General features: G+C 44.7%; 1 long non-coding RNA gene across 1 annotated transcript; it reads right to left on the reverse strand.

Moving 5' to 3' along the window:
* Nucleotides 1-981: 981 nt before the first annotated feature.
* On the reverse strand, nucleotides 982-3419 carry LOC119016432. Its single transcript, XR_005074153.1, has 2 exons — nucleotides 2393-3419; nucleotides 982-2298 (listed from the first exon to the last, which is right to left on the reverse strand). It is a non-coding gene; the product is annotated as an uncharacterized LOC119016432 (long non-coding RNA).
* Nucleotides 3420-5473: the final 2054 nt, after the last annotated feature.

Consider the following 5473-nt stretch of genomic DNA (forward strand, 5'->3'; position numbering starts at 1 on the left):
ATTTTCTCGGAGGAAACAGTCCACACCTACTTCACAGAAAAGGAAAGGATGAGCCAAATCACTGTGACACTCTGCTTCTATATAAAATACAGTTTCCATCTTTCCTCAGGTTTTCTTCAAGTTAGTAATGGACATTTGCTGTTGGGGTTTTATGACAGAGAATCAAAGTGTAACATTACTGATGCAGATTGGAACTGGGAGGCTTCCTTCCTTACGTACTGGGCCACGTCTGAAGGTGAACAGGCAGCAGCATGTCCATGTTCTCTGTATGTTTTGAACACAGGATGGCTGGTGGGAGGGTGAAGGTTCACAATCTCCACTTCCTGAGCTGTTCACGTATGAGCATGAAACATGAGGCTCCACTCTGAGCAACAAGGGATTTCTGTTTTAGCTGCACAAGTGCTGGTAATCTGATGTATCAGGCAGAGTTGTTGATGATACTGATGTTTTAAAAGAATTATCACTTCACCCTTTTTTATGCTTTTATTTAGGGCTTAGCTCAACCTTCTTGGTCTCAGTGAGAAGATTGTGTTTTTTTTATAATGACATCTTTGGAAGTTAAATTTGTTTATCTGTTAATATTTCAAAGACAAATATACAAATTCAGCAAACAATCAGCTCTGAACCTTCCAGAAATGTGTTTTTATTGTATTTTTAACTGCAGGATAGTTTGTATCATCATTATTAAATATTTCATTATCAATTAAAAAACTGTTTGAAACTTGTTATCAATGTTTCGACAAATGACAATCCACAGAGAGCCCAACACTTAATTCCCTCCGCCATAATATTTGAAAAGGCTTCTGCTTCAAAAAACATTTTAAATCCACATCATATAAAATGTATTTTTCACTGAAATTAATCTCCAAAATCATGAAGCTTGATGAATGATTATCTAACACTTTTAACTCAAGTCAAAATCCACACAAAGTAAATAACAGCTATATTTTAAACAACAGACACACTGTGGTCTGCACCAGCTTCAACAAATAATGCACTTTATTTTAAAATAAACCTCAACCAGAGGACAATTACAAGTGTGAAAACTTGATGCACAACAAAACCAATACGCCTGTCTTCCTTTAAAAACAACAACAACAAGATTTTGCAGGAATTGATTGATTTTGAGTTGTTTCAAGAGAGATTTCATAGCACCACCAATCAATCAATCAACCAACCAACCAATCAATCAATCAAGGTGGTGAAAGCAGTAAACAGCAGCAGCCAGCAGAGAAGTCTTCTTCTCACAGAGACAAAGCTACAGCAGGGCCACACAGCTGCAAAGTGTGACAGAGTCTGCAAATATTCATGTGACTGTGCGTGAAAACACCCACTTAAAATCAGAGTTTCTGTGCTTCAGGAACATGTGCTGTTAATCTCATCTCATGTTCAATAACAATAAAAATGCACTCATCTCATGAGCCCCAAAATACAACAATCAACAGATGTTTGTCACAAATAAAACTACATTTCTGAGGGAATAATAGCAGATAAAAACAGGTGAGAATTGCAGGCTATATCTTTGACACACTGAGCAGAGATTGTGTGCAGAATTTGTTGAAATTACTGGCAATTAAACACACACCTCATTAAAAATGTGCCCATTGTTATGAGCACAACATTCGTATGACGCTCGCTGTGTTTGGCTCCTGAAAGCTTTTCTCTTTCTTTCTTTTTTTCTAGTTGTTCTCAGTAAAACACAGCAGCAGTTATTTCCTCAAAAATATCCTCACATTTTAATCATGTTTGCTGCCCCTCTGGATGCACTGATTGGACTTTTTCATGCTCATTTCCAGGATTTGACTTTTGTTTGAAAAAACCAAACAACAAAAAAAAAAAACAAAAAAAAAAACAGAAGTGCACAAGTGACGATAAAAGCTAAATGTTTCTTTAGCTGCTATTAATCTTTTTTTAAAAAAAAAACACATATATTTGTCTTTTAAATTTAAACACACAGCATTTAGTCATTATTTAGTGTAAAAAAGAAATCTCCCCTGGCAGGATGTGTTTTTGGAGAGGGCACAAACCGCCATTTTCTAATGAGATGAAGGGTGTCACCCCACAGGAGAAAACATCCATGTTTCCTTTGTTTTGTGTGTTCTGGAGCCTCGATTTAACTCTGATGCGAACACAACACATGTGTCAGCACCCTTAAAAAGCAGACTTCCATGAACACCGATAAGGACTGTGTTTCCATGAGTGAATGCTCCTGTAAGGCTCCAGATTCTCCTCAACATGGCGTTCAGCACCACTCCTCCCTGACTCTGTCCGAAGCGGTCAGCCAGTGGATTTAATGCTCTCAACCCAAGTGGGAGGAAAACACTGTTAAAGATTTGAATCGCCTGACAATATATAGATTTAAAAAACACAAAAAAAATAGAAAACTTCTCACCGGAAAACAGAATCCCTGGACTCAGAGTAGCCTACAGGGGTTTGTGAAGGAGCCCTTGCGCTTGGCGACGTAGACTATCTCCATGTTGGAGCGAGGCCAGCAGCTCAAAGTTGGGCTATAAGCTGCGTTTTACTTAAACAATCTGCCTCCCCTCTCCTCCCTCTCTCTCTCCTCCTCTCTAGAAATATCCCAGACTATGTTTAACCAGATCGATTTTGTCAGTTCTGCTTTTTTTCCCCCTGCACTGACATTAACCGCAGCAATCTTCCCACATAGGATGCAGTCTGCTCCGAAACTTTATGTCAGGGTTCTCCTTTCTTTTTCTTTTTTTCTTGTTTTTTTTCTCGCCCCTATGGAATTTGTCCATAGCGAGGAGTCGTTGCGCGCTGGGGGCGGGGAGACTTTCTGTACATTCCTCAGCGATACATTCACTTCTCCTCCTGCAGAGCCCGCAGCCACACACGCAGACAGCGGCTGCAGCCACGCATCAGCTCATTTAAACCGACACAGAGTCAGCCGAGCGCACATGGCCGCTCCTCCATACGTCCAGGCTGCAGACGAGCCGGCTATAAGGCGCTGTCCGGCGGGCAGCCCCGCTGAGCTCCTGCCTGCGCGTTTCGTTATTTCAGTCTTAATGGAAATCATTAAAGTCAAATAAACCAGGTTATAAAAAATTGTATGCGCCCAAATAGGCCAACGGAGAGCGCCCCATGTTTAAAAATGCCTCATATCGGTCCACACAGAGAGAATCTATGGATCCAACCTGTGAGTTTAAACTTCTGAGGAAAGTTTCCCGGAGAGGAAAACTGGAAACAAATAACAACGCGGTCAGAAGTGAGTGTGAAGTGCATTTAAAGTGTACATTAGACGCTCCCTTTTATTCTGTCCTCTTTAAATCGATTTAAAAAACTGGCCCACAGATGTAAACACAGCTCAAAACTTCCTGAAAAGTTGGGAGCAGCTGTGAAAAGTGCCGCGGGTTCGGCCACCGGCTCGTGTTCCGTTCCATCTTTACGGCCTGTGACAAAGCCCGGCAGAGGAAACACGGGCACAAATGCGTAATTGGCGCGCTGATTCATATAGAATCGTCGAGCCGGGGAGCCAATGAATGAGCGCGTTGAGGCCGAGCCAGCAGCAGTAGTACGGAGCGGGTCTGCAGCCCCCTGATTGGACGCGCCTCCCGACCAATCAGAGGGCTCTGTGTGTTTGTTCAGCAGCAGAGGAGTAAACCCAGTGAGGCAGCCATGGCCCCAGTCTGAGCCAGTGGCTGAAGGGCCCACTAAACCAACACTGCCTCTGTAGCCTGCTTTACATGAGCGTGCACACCCAGGCCTCCATCTGCACACACTGCAGGGTCACACTGCCACCAGCCCGGCCCGGCCCGGCCCGGCCCGGCCCGGCTCTGCTGCAGGGCTGCAGTGGAGGTTACACCCACCCTCAACTTTCCCAATATGAAATGAGACTTTGACCAACTTTTTTTTTTTTCAGAATCCAGCTGTTCGGAGGCTTGAATGATATAATAATATAAGCTGCAGTGAAAACAACACGACACACACCTGCAGCCTCAGAGGATGGAACCAGGTTAACGCCATGACGTCAGGTTTTATAGTTTACACCTCTGTGACGTGTCAGCCGTAACTCATACAGAACTGCTCCTGTAACACCGTCACAGCGCTTACGTCATGTCCTTGGGGATGCCCACACGTCATCCAGAGAAACAAAACAAAACAGCTGATATATAATCCAGCAAAACTCATATTTATAATTTTACTGTCAGGTGTGACACGCTGATGCAGTCTGACGATACGTCACTTAAATATTATTGATGAATATCCATAAACACAATCAGAGACACTCAGCTGCCACATTATTACGCACACAAATCTGAAACTAGTGCAGTAAATTCTCCCTGTGTGCACACGACAGTGGCGCTAATTCAACTTTGCGCCCGTCACGCTGCTCAACGCGAGCTGGTCCACAACGCGTCTCAACTGCAGGACGAACTACAGCCTCAAAATGGCCGCAATGTTGAATCAGCAGCTCTGTGAGAGGAACATGACGACCTCCATGATGGACGGATCAGTTTAAAATCACCAGCTTACAGCATGTGCGCCTAAAGGAGATAGATAGATAGATAGATAGATAGATAGATAGATAGATAGATAGATAGATAGATAGATAGATAGATAGATAGACAGACTGTAGTACACTAGTGGAGACACTCAAACACATCATGTTTCCGTTTCCCTTTTCCCCCTTTTTTCAATTCCGTATTTTCACGTCGGGCTGCTCGGTGTTACAGGACCCGAGCTCGCCTCCCCTGACAGTGTGTGGACCTTCGCTCCATCAACAGGTAAAGGTAAAGGTGTGGATCTCTGCAGCCGTCCCTCCTGTAAACACGACCAGACTCTGCGCACCGGCCTGCGCGTAAACTGCCGGCCTTCCCCTACGATTTACAAAAAGGTCATATTGCGAGTTGTGTAATATTTTAGACATGTATTCCACACGTGATTGCACGGGGCTGTTCGTTACATAGGACGCTAGGGGCACTTTAGTGTAGAGAGACCCCTCCCTCTTTCCGTAAAGGCAAGTCAATGGCGGAGGTATAGCAGCAGCAGCAGGAGGAGGGGGGTCGCCATGTGCATTCGCTCCACATGGCCAAGGCTCTCTCGCTGCGAAAGTTAGAGAAAACAAGTAGTAGCATGGCGGCTCTCGTCTCGCCCGCAGACACCCTCACTATGTGATTCTGTGTGTCCACGGGCGAGCCGGGCCTTCTGTAGTTGGACTTTGAGTTGTGGATCAGCGAGGGCATGGCTCCACTCTAGTTGGAGAAGATGGATGCCGTCATGTGGGATTGTAGTACGTGTCATTCCCATATTGCGCGAGGGCCCGGGGAGTGGCGCAGGAGCCTCCCTAGTCAAGTTTCTGAAAATTAAATGTGTCCAGTATGCAATTTAACCATATAGTGCAACATCTTTATGAATGGCCCCTCCCCCTTTAGCTCCTACTGTGTCATCAGTACAGCGCACTTAGCACAGCCGTGCGCACAAGCCCCCGCAATATCAGCGTCTCCCTGCTAAG

The sequence above is a fragment of the Acanthopagrus latus genome, chromosome 3, assembly GCF_904848185.1.
Source record: "Acanthopagrus latus isolate v.2019 chromosome 3, fAcaLat1.1, whole genome shotgun sequence".
NCBI classification, from domain to species: Eukaryota; Metazoa; Chordata; class Actinopteri; order Spariformes; family Sparidae; genus Acanthopagrus; species Acanthopagrus latus.